Below are 15,777 nucleotides of genomic sequence, written 5' to 3'. Positions count from 1 at the left end.
GCCTGATGTCTCTAGTTCTAGATATCATTACCTTCAGACTAGATGATTGTCGTGGGTCCCTTCCAACAGTCAATATTCTATTTTATTCACTAAGAATGGAAAAAATACTGTTTTTCATCTCAAATCAGAATACAGTCAAATTAAACAAATCCATCAAAATCCTCTGCAAATTGGCATGAACTTTTTTCATGCTGCACCACTTGAATAATAGGCTTTTATTGCTGGTGTACGACACAATTTGTGGTCCCATTCCCCAAATATACAGACTGTAGCATTAGTCAGCAGACTGATCTTGCATCATATTAACTGCCTCCTCTCCTATCCTCTTTGTATCCCGAGTATGTGAGCCCTCCCAATTTAAATTTAAAACCAAGCCCCTTAGGGAATAACATGTTTTGTGGAGTTTCCCATTGTAAACATACCTGGATTTTCTATCCTTGTGTAAGCTAAATTGAATAGGATTTATTTTTCTGAAACTCCATTACCACAAAGCTCTATATGCAGGTCAGCAGGCTTATGTAACAGTGATGCATCTGGCTCTCTGCCCCACATAAGTAAGACAGAATATGCTGTGACTGCTACCTAACCTTGTGCACTGCTCATCAAAGGCTCACATCCACCTTTTTTTTTTTTTTTCCTTAAGAGAGAGCCACAGAAACCACAGTCTTCCAAAGACCAACTTTTCCAAAGACCTGTAATCATTACATGTTCACCACAGGGTGCTTCCAAACAGAAACACTGGATCCTTTTCACGAGGCTTTTAAATTTTTTTTTTTTTAAATTCACTAGTGCTCATCCATTCAAGTAAGTTTTGTTTCTGGAAATAAGGTATTTTGATTTAATTCATACTAGATGTATTTTAATATAATATTTTAAAATTAGTTGTTATCTTGTGAGTTCACTCCAGCACATATTCTCGCAGCTGCTTCTTGCTCTGCATTTTTCTTTGACCTTTTCCATTTTGTCACACATCCACCAGTCCTTTTCCTTTTGACCTTTTCCATTTTGTCACACATCTACCAGTCACCCCAGTGAAATGCTCATGGAATTGGTCAGGGATTCATACATGTATGTCCAGAGGGCACAGCATGGAACAGTCTATCCAGTCTCAGATGTTGTAAAATCTTTTCTCCATTTAAACTAGGTCGAAGTATCTTGCAGGGAACAGAACACAAGACAACAGCAAGTGCCCAGCTCTCATGCTGAGAGGAAGCATGCACAGATCCATGACACACTCATACATCCTTGAGAACAGCAAATTTGACCTACTGCAGCAGGCACAGTGATGTGTTTTTTTCAGCTATCAAATACATGGATATCCCAGGTCTAGATCAAGCAAATAACTCTAACTTGTAACTCTAGCCTCCAGCTAGTGTGGAAATGAAATCACTGACTTTCTATAAAGATGAAAATACGGTTACAGTGCAAGGTGATCTACCAGGAGCAAGGAGTTCCCACGCCTGCAGAATGGTAGATGTGTCCAGAATGGCCCTAAAGAAAGATCAGAGGCTGTTCTAACAGACAAGTCAGCACATCTAACAAGCACAAACCAGAAAGACCAAACAGGACTTGGCACATAAACCAGCAGACTGACTGACAGACAAGCCTTTGACACCTCTCAGGGGTACTGATGCTGAGGAGCATATGTGAAGGAGGATTTCCCTCCCATTACTCCCAAGTCTGAGACTTTTCAGAATAAATGGTCAATTCTACAGATATGACTTCACACTTTTTTTTTTTCCCGTCTAATTCCATTTTTACAACTAAAGTATTGACACTAGGCCAGGACAACAATTCAATACCAAGTTCACCAAAACCAATGGTTTTCTCTGCAGAAGTGTAACACCAAAACTCCCTAAATCCACATCTGTAATAACATCCAGAGCATGGCCTGTTTAGTTTATGCACAGAGCAGGCTCATCCATGAGCAATTGGATGCTTAGTTAATATATGCAGTGCTATACTAAGCCCAGTTAATCAACACCGTCTATCCTAAAAGCAGAAAAAATTCTGTGTGTCTATCACACTCCATCAGCTTTCCCCACTCACTTTAAGCAATTAGTTTCAAAGACTTCCTGACTAAATTTACATAAAATGCATCCTTCCCACCTACACTTTGTTAAGGCATTAGGCTATAATATTATAAGGGGTTCTTGGAGATCAACAGTGGCAGACAAGTACCAGAGATTGCACTATGCCTTGAGGACAGACACTGGAATTTATGAGAGCAGCAATTTCCTGGATTGCCTCATCACCTTCAATTGACTTAAATACTTGTGGAGCAAGAATGTTATTTATTGTCAGAGATTTTCTGGGTCTGTCTGCAGAGAGATGGCTGTGGTTGCAGATGGAATAGGCAGATGAGAACAGCTATCAGTGGACATAAAGGTGCAGTTGAAAGGTCAGCAAGACTCATTGGAAAACCTCTGAAAGAATGAACTTCAGTCATTTGCAAGGGGAGAAGGTGGAATGACCTATCTGGGTTTGAGGTCTGGGCTTCTGATGGTCAAAATGTTTTGTTACCAAGGTTTTGGGTTTTTTTAGCCAGGACTCCAGCTGGCACAACTCCATGAGCTAGCTCAGTTCTAGGCTGATGAATTAAGCAGGTGGTGATGTATTTGTGGCTTTCAGTTAATGACTTGGTCTTGCAAAACCTCCTCACATGGATCTGTTCAAAGTGTTGTAATGGGAACAGCATATTCAGGAGACTTAGAAGATGAAGCCCAAAGTACTAGGACACAACAGTTGTGTTGGCAACAAGCTACTGCAAACAGTTGCATAAGCTGAAGAGAAGCAAGAGCAATAGTTCCAAGTGTCTGCTTTTAGCATTATATTTACAGCTTCTCCCTGACTGTGCATATATTAAGCAGATTGTGAACTTGTAGTGAGTGGAGGGAACAATCTGGTTACTTAGAGGCAGTTAACCTTTGGCAATGGCCTTTGTATTAACATTAAACAGGTCTGCTTCAATTTCAGAGGACCAGGGTTTTCATCATTTGGAAAAATGAGAAAATATGTCATAGCTACCGGTGGAGATAGCCAGAAAGATTTATCCTTGCACTGTGGAAGGTCTTGGCTGATACAGACTATGTGAAGTCAGTGCAAACCTGAGACGGCAATGAAGCCCAGACATTGGCAGAGAGCAGCAACTCCACAACGTGTGCCAGACTGAGGGACACTTTTCACCATCCAATATTCCCACTGACCTTCTTCTCATCAAAAGAAATATGCCACACCTATCTTTGTTCAGAAGGCACCTGCCAGTAATCAACTGTCAATGGGACTCCTCAGCCACATAATTTATCTAGGATTATGATGGAACCAAAGAAACGGAAACAACAATGGCTGGCGTGACACTTATTTTTCTGACCTAACTTCAGTGTTTTCTTGTTTCTAGGGCAACTCACAAAACCCATGTAAGAAAATCCCTGTCATAATGGGAAAATAAGGTTTTATTTTTAGATTTAGCAAACCCATCCATTAAGAAAAGGAAAGAAAATGAAATTGAGAGCTGCAGTAACACTGCCATAGGATAAACACAGTGTTGTCATTGACTACATCTGTGGAAACAATTAACTGAAAGTACAACACACTGCTGTTTACAGAGGTCCAGGGCTGATTTACTTGAGTTATTTCCAGCTTAGCAACTAATTTCATAAAAATATTTAAAATATACTGTGTATACTATACTCTTGAGATGCATACTTTAATTCAAAATGATTCAAAATTTTCTTTCTGATAAAGGACCACAGAAGCTAGAACCTGCCTTCCACTCATCTTCAAATACACAAAACCAGCAAAGCCAATTTTGGTTTTCTCCAGGGAGAACTTATGATGGTCCCTAATTGCATGTTAATACTGTGAATTATTCAAAATCACAGCAGGTAACAACAAACATTCTGTTAAGTGTAATGATACAGCTAAACATGAAAAACCATACAAGGAGTATAATTAACAGCTAGAAAAGCAGAGTTCAATTAAATAGCAAATCCCACTGTTGCCTATGCACTTCACTGGTGGATGGTTAATGCCACTAACTTCAGAAGTGCCAAGCTGCTGTAGCCCCAGGAGACACAAGGCTTCAAAGATGACCTCTTGCTCCATGGGAAGACAGACCAGGAGGTTTACAAGGACACCCACTACAACCAGTCCCACTTCTCTTCAGCAAGAGAGAGAAGTCTCCGTCTGCTTTCAGTTTGCTGTTCTCATTGGGAATATTTGGAGGGGAATTTGAGGCAGGCCATACTCCCCTCTATCCAGCACATTTATCCAGTAAATCTTGCCCCAGACGATCAGAATTCACTACATTATTCACTGCTACCATCAGTAATACCAGCTCTATTTTCTAAATGTTAAAAATGAGGCTCAGGTTTAAGAAACATGTCCTCTGCCATTCAGCAAAGCACAAGGGGTACTTCATGGGACCAGTTAGTACCCCTTCTACACTGTTGCCTGACTCAATGTAATTTAAGGGGAGTCGTAATGACATATCTAGAAGAAAAGAAAAATCAATTCCAATCCAGGAATACAAAAAATGAGGCATAATATATTCATGGTTTGAATTGTTTAGATACAAACTGTACAAAGTGAGATTTTTCAGAAAAAGAAAGCAAAGGGAAAAATCTCACATTTCTCAAAAACACGTGAAGATCAGTCATTCAGCAAAGTGCAGATGCCCTGCATCCTCTGTCTCATAAACTACAACAAAAGAATGTAATTTAGGCAATCTAAGAAGTCATGGCACATGCTTCCTCAGAAGAGTGTTGCAGTGGTTATGAGGAGAAAATTCAGCTCAAAAAAGAGGAAAAGTTAAAATATAAGTACCTGCTGCAGTGCTCTTTAATGATTACAGATGACCTTCTCTTTTGACTGAAGGTCTCAGGTTGGAGATAATGCATCTAACATATTACCAGTTATACCTCATTCATTCTCAATTTACATTTCCTATTTCCCCAATCATTATTTAGTGATACAGAAAAGACCAATTCAAACCTTCCTTAGACCCAGAAGTCATTTTATTCTAAGTGATATGAATTAAGGGATGTTAGCAAGCTCACAGGGAAAACCAGAACTTCGCTGAAAGCATGAACTAATTTTTAAATAAATGGTTTGTTCACACTTTATTTCTTCCCACCCTTCCTCACTCCATTATAAATAGATTTTTATGTGATGTCTTTTGAAGATTCAGCAGCAGCTCTGGGATGAACTAGTCCAACTGGTACGTTCCTCTGATGGAAAGCAGCTCCCCAGACCACAGCTTCTTCCATTTCTCACATCTGTGCACAGGCTGCAATAAGGAACAGATTGATTGTGCTTTCTCTCCAGTCATCCCCAAGTCAGTATTTAACTTGCAGTATTGGACACCAGGTTCAAAGGTCAATGGTTCTCTGAGCCATTTTTAGCCAAAAATCCAGAGGCAGATTGTCCCAGCTAACTATGCAGACATTCTGTAGCCCACACCTTTGCTTGAACATACCAACTCATTGGGATTATGTGGCTGATTATCCTACAAATTCCATAGACCTGAAACTGAGAAAGGGCACCAAGCCCATAAAGAATGACACTGGGCAACTTCTAGGAACCCTCACTTCACCAACATTTCTTATGGAGGCATTACACATTCTGTCTTCACTTCAAAATATGTAAACCACCCACTTTTTCAGAAGCAAAACAAAATGAACAAATTCCTTCAAGCTTCCTTTATCATTGCCCAAGGAATTTAGGCACAGAGTCAGAAATTCAGTTACCCATCTGATTTAGTGCCCAACTGCCTTGGATATAAGGGCCATATCTATCCTTTTTTCTCTGGAGCCTAAACCTTGAAATGTGCTCAGCAGTGCTTTGTGCAAGGTTACATTTTCGTAAGACTAATACACAAAAAAACTCCCTAGTCTCTGACAGGAAGAAAAACAATGTGGATACTTCCCTAATCTTGCAAATCCTTGGTTACACAAGAAACAAGCAACACGGATAAGATCTTTTCAGGGGCAGAATTTATTCTATCAGCAGAGATTGATACACTATATACTGTATGAGTGTACACCGTGGTGTACACCAGTGGGAACTACTGGGAGAATTTTTATTTCCATGAGTGTAACATTATTCAGTCTACTGAAGTAATGCCCACCTTTGAGTGGGCATTCACCTTGAGAAGCCTACGTGAGAGTCAGCTACAAGGGAAGTGCTCTTTTTCTCTCCCACTTTTGGCAACACCAAATACTCTGAATTGAAAAAAATACCAACGTGAGCAAATTAAAATACCCAAATATTCCCTGTGTCCCACCAAGGGGGAAGCACTTTTTTTGTCAAGTTTTCTCCTATCTAATTATATCACAGAATAAGAATAAAATATTCCAACTTATTAAATTACTTCTTCAAGGATTCAAACCAGCAATTGCTGTCTCATGAGCTGCCCTGCAGCCGTGTGAAGTAACATAACAACCAGCTAATGCAACAGCCATCTCTAGCCCATGACCTGGAGGAGGGAGTGGGCACAAGTTTGTGTCTGAGGCTGCCTGCCACATGTTCCAGCCCTTCCCCTTTCTCCAGAGGAGAGCTCATTTCACGGCCAAACTTTTTAGCTGGTTCTTGAGCACAAACAAAACCATCTTTGTGCTGGGAAGGAGGCAAGGAAAGCAACCCAAGTGGAATTTCTGATGCAGAATCTTTCTTTCCCTTGTTCCCCCTGCAGAAAGCTGCCCGGCCAGCAGCAGCCTCTCGGCAGGAGCAGGCTGACAGTCTCAATAAAGCAAGCAGCAAAACTGATCTGCCTTTTCAGGGCCAGACAAAAAGGAAAAGAGTTGGGACCCTTCTAAGCAATGAGAGGTTTCCTTTGTAGGACTGAAGGCTGAACAAAGGCTCACAGGAGACCAGAATTTTAACTCTTCCCTTATTTCACTGGTTTAGGCTCAAGCGGTATTTTACAGGCTCAGCCAGCAAATTCAATTGTCAGCACAGATGAGCTGCGGCTACAGGAGTATTTTTAGGCTTGGTTTCCAATGAAAATGGAGTAATCATCATTACTCCATGATGTCTACACTCACTATTGCCTCTATTTATCCACATTCCTGTATTACTTTTGAAGCCAGTGGCCATACTTAAGTAAAACCAAAAAAAAAGCCTCAAACTTTCTACAAGAATTTCCTATGAGAAGGAAGTGCTTTCTGAAAACTCAGAGGCAAGGTAAAAGCAAACAACTCTCAGGAAGCTTCCTCACTCTACAAAAAAGTACACAAGTTGGGATTTTCCTGCCTGTAGAGTTCACATGGGTCCTCTACATACCAAAATACTGCAAAGCTTCTTTGGGGGCTCAAGTCCACAGAGTAATTGGGAGAAACATTCAACTCACAGGCAAATCTGATTCAGAATTTTGTTGCTTCTCACTTGACAATTCTCCTTCCTTTGTCATCAAGACAGCTCCCCTTGACAGACCAGCACCAGCACAGTAACAAACCACTCTGTAATCAGGTTATTTCTCCTCAAAGTGTCTGGTCCCCACTAGCACTGGGCTGTGTCTTCAACAACTGCATTCAACAACATGGGCTTACCTCAGCTTCACAGAAAACACTTTTTCTTGGTTTTCAAAACATCTAAACAACATCTGCATCCAGAGAGCAGGTTCCACACCCAGGATCCATAGCAGTCTGTCTTCTGATAATGTGACTGACGACTGGAACAAATGAACATCAGCTGGGATACAAATTGTGGGCCTTCCCAGGGAAGAGCATCTCTCTAATTACTGACCTGTTTCACAGGAAATTGGTTCAAATGCCAGCCCTTCTCATACTCCTCAAGGCAAGGCCCTAATCCACGCAGGACCAAGTGCTCATTCAATGGATCTAAGCATTACATTGAGCAGAATGCTGTTGCAAGAACCCCTCAATTATTTTATTTATCTAGATAGCCAGATCCTTCACTGTCTTTGCATTGGTAATGCAAGGTTACTATAGCAACATCTGTGACCTGCATGATCAAGATAGCAGAGAAGAGCTGATTCCTGGATTAATGTATTTGTAGGCTTAAATAGGAAGTCTAAAGATTAAAGATTAATAGTCTATGAAATTCATATGTACTCTACTTATGATGTCACATTTATCCCATTTCCTCTCCTTTTCCAAAACCACTTATCTCTAAATACCAGAGTATGTCATGCAATATTTTATGACAACACTATTTGAACTCATAGTTTATTTTCTGTTTTCAGTTTAGCACACAATTAAGATTTTTCATGAGGTCCTAAGACTTGTGAATATCTTCTACTATGGTTGGCCAATTTATTAGCATCTTGCAGAAGCTAGAGTTCTCGACCAGATTTGCAGATTATTTAGATCTCCACAATATTTCAGAAAGAAGAACATTCAGAACAAATTATCCAGCTAATGCAACATTAAACACAGAGACATCTTCAATTCGCTTTTTATTTTCCTATACTAAAGAGGTTGTTTTTAAGAGTCAATGACTTTCATTCAGCTGGGGATTTGCTTGCCAGCAGTCTACCACAAGTTCATAAGAGATCAACACACATTTAGATGCTTCCTTGACAGCTCTTCTGTAGACAAGAGAAGACATTGCTCCTGAATCCAAGGCTGGATGAAAGCTGCTCCCACAACCAGGATGGTGACATGAAGGTTAGGCATGGAGGGAAGTACTGGGGAACTGAGGTAATTTTTCTCTTTTCTTTTTCTGGTTTCTCATTAAAATACAGGCTTACCTTCTGTAAGAATTTCAGCCAGAAAATAAAGTTTTACTCTTAATGTTAATGTTTCCTCCATTAATGATGCAAAAACTGCTTGAGAGGGCACACATGATCACAGATCAGAGAATCATGAATAGTTCTAGCCAGTTTTAATTGCTTCAGGTGCAGGACAGGCAAAGAATTCTCATTCTAAGTAATCATTCAAGCAAAAGAGACAAAACAGTGGGCCCTCAAGGGAGAATTCAGCAGCATCTAAGTCATATGGTGATCTTCCACAGAGTCACAAAATGTCTCCATGAGACAGCAAATGAGTGTTCATTGTTCTCTCTCAAGCAAGTTTCTTCTTTATTTTTTATATTTTTTAATATTTCATGCTAATATAATTCTTCTCTGAGCCACCTTCTTCTCCCAAAGGCAGCAGGATTACTATTCTATTTTCAGGAGGGAGGGAAACTGAGCTTCAAAGTATAGTGCCCCAAAGCCATGCACTATAAAAACCTCCACCAGTATCACTGGAAGAACTGTTGGGAGTGAACTAAATCCACCGTAAGAATATTCCATCACTGCAGTCTTGACACAAAATGCAGAAGCTGTTTTGGCCTTGGAGTCTCACAGAGCAGAAAGCTTAAGGGATTCTTGGACTGGAAAGCTCTATCATCATATGGTCAACTGCATTTGGGGTTTTTTTTGTTGCTTTGTTGTTTTTTTAGCTTTGATTTCTTACTGTTGGTGATTTAGCTAACAAAGAGCTTTGTATCTCCTGTATTTGGCCTTTTCTTTCTCACTGTTTCAATTGCAGTCTGTAGACAGAATAGGAAAGAAAGGCCCTCACAAATCCAGTAAAAATTTTTGTTAGTCCACAGCCATTTTCCAACATAAACACTTATTTCAAAGACATCCAGCTGAGGCTGCAGGGCGAAGAAGCTGATTACATTGGGTCCATGCACCTGCTTTCCCAGTATTGTTAGAGTTCTATTTCATTCCAATCAACCTGCATAATTGACAGTAACCCAAGAATCATTGCACCGTATGTCAACTTCACACTTCTAACTTTTAGATTTACTTCCCTTTGATATTTTAAGGCTTTTGGCTAAGATTTTTAAAACTCACCTTCCCTAACCTCCCAGCTATAATTAAATGGCCTGGTTTTATAAAAGTGCTGAGTGTGTCACACCTTCACAGAGGCCTGAATGGTACTTAATGTTTCTTGGTTTCAGTCTCACACGTCACAAGTTAATCTTCAGAAAGTCTTCACTGCATTTTCTTGCAACACTCACAGAAACCACCAAGCAAAAATCTTCCTATGCTCCCAGCATAACAGAGGAGAGGAGGTTTTTTTTTGTCCCATCATCATTGCATTCCCTTGTGTCTTTGCAAATGAATATTACACCTCTCCAGCTAATATGACCATACATCATTTCTTCTCACCTCTTTGCACCCTCCTGTGTTCTAAGCCTTTTATTTTAATTGACTTAAGAAAAGGTTTTATCAAAGAGGACAGCACACTGGCTAGCAATTAAAATCTATCAACATCATTTCTGCAACCTCCCTTAAAATTCCTTTCTCATCTTTTGCAGAAAAGGGTCAAATAGCCTCTAAAAACAACACAAAGACAAGAAGAAATATACATAGATGTATCAAAGGGATGACTGAAACCTTTAAAATTTATTTTTGTGTTAAGAGTTTCCCTCACTTTCATGGATAAAACTAGCCTAAAATATCGTATCCAAAACATCCATCCAAAAAGATGCTTAGTAAAAGCCCCTAGTGGTACAAAGACTGGATTTTTTTTCCTCATTCTACCAGGATTTGCACCAACAAATAGCAATGTTGATATCATCTGCATTTCAGGTTGATTTTGTAGGTAACTCTTGAATCCAATCTGGAGTCTAAAGCACAAGAAAATTTGATTCAGCTTCTTTCTTACCCCCAGACTTCTTAGAAACTGTTGGAGAAATTTCTCAGGCTGTGTCTTGACCATCTTCTTGTAAAAACAATGATGTAACAACTACTCCAATGTTTAAACACCTGCCTAACCCCTCAGTTTATCTACACCATTAGTGAACAGTGTTCTGCTATTGAAGTTCATGAAATTTCCCTAAACATACACTTAAGCAGTTTTGCTGACATGGCACTGTAGTGTACAGAGCATTCCCATCTCTATGGTGATGTTAAAAATATCTGAAGCTATGTAATAATGTATATTTTATACTCATGAACCAAGTCAACATTTTCTTTCTTAAATCCCAGGCAATCGTGTTCTGCCTTTGTTAAAGAATCCACGTGGCTCTGTGTGACCAAATTGAAGCCATTAATCTCTCCTGTTTGTCACCTCCAGATTAAAGTAGTTTTGCAACCAGAGCCAGTGTAGTGTGCTCCTGATGCTACAACAAAGCTCTCTCTCAGGAGCCTCTACTTATGCACAAAGGGTGAAAATTGAATGTTTTGTGAAGAACATCACAAGTAAGAAGGAAATTGTGTATTCTTTCAGGCTTTGATCCTGCCTAACTGAACTGCATTTCACTACTGACTTTAACAGGAGCTATTCTGTGCAAAAAAAAAAAAAGCACACAAGTAAGTATTTAATATACCGTTAGCATCAAAAACTTATCTGTCTTATAAAGAAGTTTTATTTAAACTTATTTAAGTTACAACAGCTTTTTCAAAACTGTATTATTTTCAAGATAATCAAGGACCATATGTTTGCAACTATATAAAAAGTATCTGATTATGAAATTCTCTTTTGATATTTATTTTTTCTTAGCAAATGTCTGATTTTAAAGGCATTTCCTATTTTGTGAAAAACATTTGGGAGAAAGGAATTTTTTTTTTCTTTGGCAATTTTAAAATATTTTGGTAGAGAGCATTGAAAACAAGATTGTCATCATGTAGCCTGACCTACTGAGGTGTCTGAATTTACCTTTAGTGACTACAAAAACAGCTAAAGCACAGTAAAATTGTAAAATTAGCATTAATATGTTGTGCTTTGTCTATCTTAGCAATTAATGAAATGCCATAGGAGCACCTGATATTAAGGACTCAGTAGACACACTGGACAAGTTTTGGGGCTTGATTTTGGATTAGCTTTAGTCTGTTCTGATGAACTGAAAACCATCAGCATCTGGAAAGCATTTTTCAGTACAGAGTCACTTTGAAGAAATTAGTTTTGCCTACTGCACTATTTTATCTCTACTGCAGCAGAGGGAGTGAGCAGGGGATTCATTTCAAAAGTGTAAACTAAACACTCAGGCCAACACATGCAATCTGAGTGCAATTTAGGGATTAGAATGTGACTCAAATACTTCTTATTAAAAAAAAAAGGAAGTAGTGTCCATCAGCACTTACAGAATTTTTTATTTTACCCAAGACAACTGTTTTTTTTTCATCATTAGCTTTCTCTTCTATTGACTACAGTATGGTATTTGCCAAGGCAGTTTTCCATTTTACCTGAGGTAGATCAAAAGATACCTTTTAGAAAAGGCATGTTGTTAAACTAAATTAAAGATGTTCTAAATCTCCATCTGTTGAATAAGCTATTGAATATAATCAGAGACTAAAGATTTTGTGTGAAAAAATTCAATTTAAGTTTTACATGCCTTAATTAAAAAGAAACCAGCAAACATGCAGAATCTACTGTATGGCAATAAACACAGTAGATCATTGGAATCTACTGTGTGGCATAATAATCTTTATCATTTAGATGAGCAAATCTATTTTGCCTTGACTAACATACAGCATAAGGAAGAAATAAACTCTCTCTTATTTGTCTGTATCAAGATTATTTCCTTGTACTTTTTCATATCTGTCATCAAGACTAATCCTTCCAGAAATGGTGTGAAATCAAGATTTTCCAATTTTTATTTTAAAGGTAAAAAAAAAATCCAAATCAAACCAAGTTCTATCTCAAATGAATAAATTTGTGTTGTCTTTGCCATCCAACAGGCTGAGTGACTGCATTTTTGTGGCAATGGAGAGCAGCCTCTGCCCTCCCTTGGCCATGCCCTGTGCAGGGACACGTGATGTGGGAGGCATATCCTGGGGTAACAAACTGACAGATCTCCATCCTGGAGACACAACAGCAAAAAGGGAACATTACCAAGCATGTTCACACATGAACATTTGTCACTCTGATCTGGGTTAAAAAGCCACCTTTAGACCTAAGTACTTATGTTACAATGTCATATTTATTATTTTAAGATGAGGGACTTGCCACAGCTCCTGTGCTGAAGGGCTGGCTTGGTGGTTTGTCAAAACCACTACAAAGCGTTTCCAAAACTGAACCAGTGACAGCATTTAAACAACTCTCATTTCTTCCTGAGGTCAGCCTGGGCATGCAGGGGCCCGAAAGAGCAGGAATTTGTAATTTCCACTTGCATTCTGGGATGTGTATAAGACAGAACTGCTCATGTCAGGGAAACCTCTGGGTGGCCAGCACTGTATAATGCCTCCCCCAGCCAAACCCAAACTCAGCTGTCACACTTGCAGAACAGGCGCTCTTGGTGAGAAACTCTTTTCCTTCATGCAGTGCAGGAGCCTGCCTTTAAAGGCATGTAGATTGCCATAGAAAACCTAATTAAAATATTTTTATCAAAGACCCTCTGTACCAGGCCAGCATTTTTCTTCACTCTTCACCCCGATGTAATGTCTGCCTCTTACTTTCTTCAGAAAGATAAATTGTAACTTTCTTAATCAAGCTTCAGAAGATCCTCCAAACTTTGAATTTCCTGTATTTCTAACCCAAAAGTCCTTATATACTAGTTTTACTAAATCCGCAAAGCAAACTTTGCCATAGCTGAATACTCTTTCACTGTGTCCTTATTAACATTTTTTCATGTTACAGTGAATAAAATCAGGTCCTAATCAGGTGATCTGAGGTTGCTCTTTATCTCCCAGCTACAGTAATCTTCTTATCAATCTGTATCAAATCCAAATATCTCAGAGTTAGGGCAGGAAGTTTGATTCTTAAAACTGAAACAAAACACCCTCAGCTCTCACTTTCTTTAACAATTAATCCCAGCTCCTATTCCATCTGCTGTCACTTGGAATTTGGTTTTAATGAGGCACTGAAACTCTGTTCTGCTCTGATACATGATATCTACTCAGCAATCACAAACAGATGCTTCAGTTAAAAAAAAAAACAAAACCAAAAAAAATCACTAAACTACTTTGTGCATTTCTGCTGAATAACCAATAAATGAATGTATTACTGACCCTTCATGGGTTCTCTGGCATAGAAGTGTCTCTGTATCCGAATGTGCCTGTATTTAAACTAAAAAGGCTTTTCCCACAAAGACAAGAGCATGGACTCAGCACAGAGATGCTGTGGGGATAAACATTGGCATTAACTTTCCCATGAAGGGCACAACTGCTGCCTCACAAGAGCTGGTGTCAGGCTGGTGCTTTTCAGAGCAAAACAATTTCAAATCATGGGGCTGCTCTCCTACCACTGCACTGGACATTTGTCTTCTCAGACAGCAAGGCAGAAACAGCAGCAGTCTGAACACCAATTTGAAATGGACACAGAGAGACTGAGCTTTCTAAGACATCCTGGAAAGAGAAGAAATATTAATGGCAAAATAAATTAGTTTTGTACAATCTTTTTAGCAATACTACTCAATGCACAAATTTTTCTGATACAATGCTAGACCAAGCTAGTAAATGAGCACTGATCCTTTGCCCTGAAAGGAGTTTTACTGGATTGCAGCAGCAGAGATTGCAGTACTTTGTGTGCTATGTAGTATATATAAATATATATATATATATATATGTAATATGTGGTATATGAAACGAGAAAGGAATAACACTGAGTTTTCTTTTAATCTGTAATACAAGAGTGTCAAACACTTGTTAGTAATGCAGGTTCTCTTAAATCTTTACCATTTAAAGATTTTATCTTCTTTAGAATTTTTTAAAATATATTTTTGGCAAAGTACTTCACTGCACTATGCTTTGGCATCTAGACTTCTGCTAAAGACCTCACTAAAAGTCAATAAATTGTTTATAAATTAAATTAGTTATTTCATGCTAAACATTATCATGGTTTCAAGTTGATGATTTCAATCTTTCAGGGAACTAAGTGTTAATGGCATTGAACAAAGTTCTCTCTCTCCTGTGGGAGAGAATACTATAATATCCTTGACATAAAAATGCTTGTATTTAACAGCCCCTGAGACCATCCTACTCCCTTCACAGCACCTGCAAGGGAGGAATTAGTATCTGTGAGAATTTCACATGACATAGAAAGAAATGATCCTGCCTGTTGTAATTTTTATTGGCTGCTCCCAGGTCACTGGTGTGGGGTGCTGGAAGAGACCCCTGCAGCAGAGACCAGAAGGACAGGGGGCAAAGGGACAAGATAAACCCATTTGCCACACAGCTACACAGTTTTTCCTAACTTTTCTCAGCCTTGTATCACCCCCAAATACAGCTGACAGAGAAAGGAACCAGTATCTGCAGAGGATGATGGTATGCTACTGACTTTCCAAGGACAGATGCAGGGTGTTGACATGAGATACAAAGAGTCAAATGAGCATTTTTAGATCACAGACTGAATCAAATAATTCCAGATGATTAAGACACACAGGCAAAGCAGCACAGATATTTTGTTTCAAATAATTTGTTCACAGAATTTGTTTTAAATAACATCCACAGTTAACTCTAGCTCAGAGAAATGAACCTAATCTTGGTGTACTCAGAGTAATAACTGCAAATGGTGCTCTTAAAGAGCTGCTGCAAGAGACTCAGAAGCTGCCTCAGCATTCAGAGCCCACAAAAGATGGATAAGGCTGAGCAGGAGCAATACCACCAAGGGCAACCCCCCTGAGTCTCATCCCACTGCTCAGGATGAGTGACTTGGTGTCTGCAGGGGCTCACTGTGGGGAGAACCACAAATGCCAGCAGAAGCTGATGTGTGCCTGAGAAGGCACATCACATACTGTGTGCTGGGAACAAACCCCAGTGTGCCAGGAGAGCCCTGAGCAGCCAACCAGCTCAGAGACACTGATGAGCCCCCAGAGGAATTTCAGAAAAAAAGACAGGAAAATTGATGTGCAATACCAAGTACTCTTGGCTTGTTTCACACC

General features: G+C 39.2%; 1 protein-coding gene across 5 annotated transcripts in view; it reads right to left on the bottom strand.

The window, feature by feature from the left end:
• Positions 1-15,777, bottom strand: part of C4H4orf50 (chromosome 4 C4orf50 homolog) — a 71,298-nt gene that overhangs the window by 12,538 nt on the left and 42,983 nt on the right. The gene's annotated exons all lie outside the window — the stretch shown is intronic.

Source organism: Motacilla alba, chromosome 4 (genome assembly GCF_015832195.1).
Source record: "Motacilla alba alba isolate MOTALB_02 chromosome 4, Motacilla_alba_V1.0_pri, whole genome shotgun sequence".
NCBI lineage: Eukaryota > Metazoa > Chordata > Aves > Passeriformes > Motacillidae > Motacilla > Motacilla alba.
The sequence above is the reverse complement of the archived record's forward strand: the minus strand, read 5'-3'. Positions and strand labels throughout refer to the sequence as shown.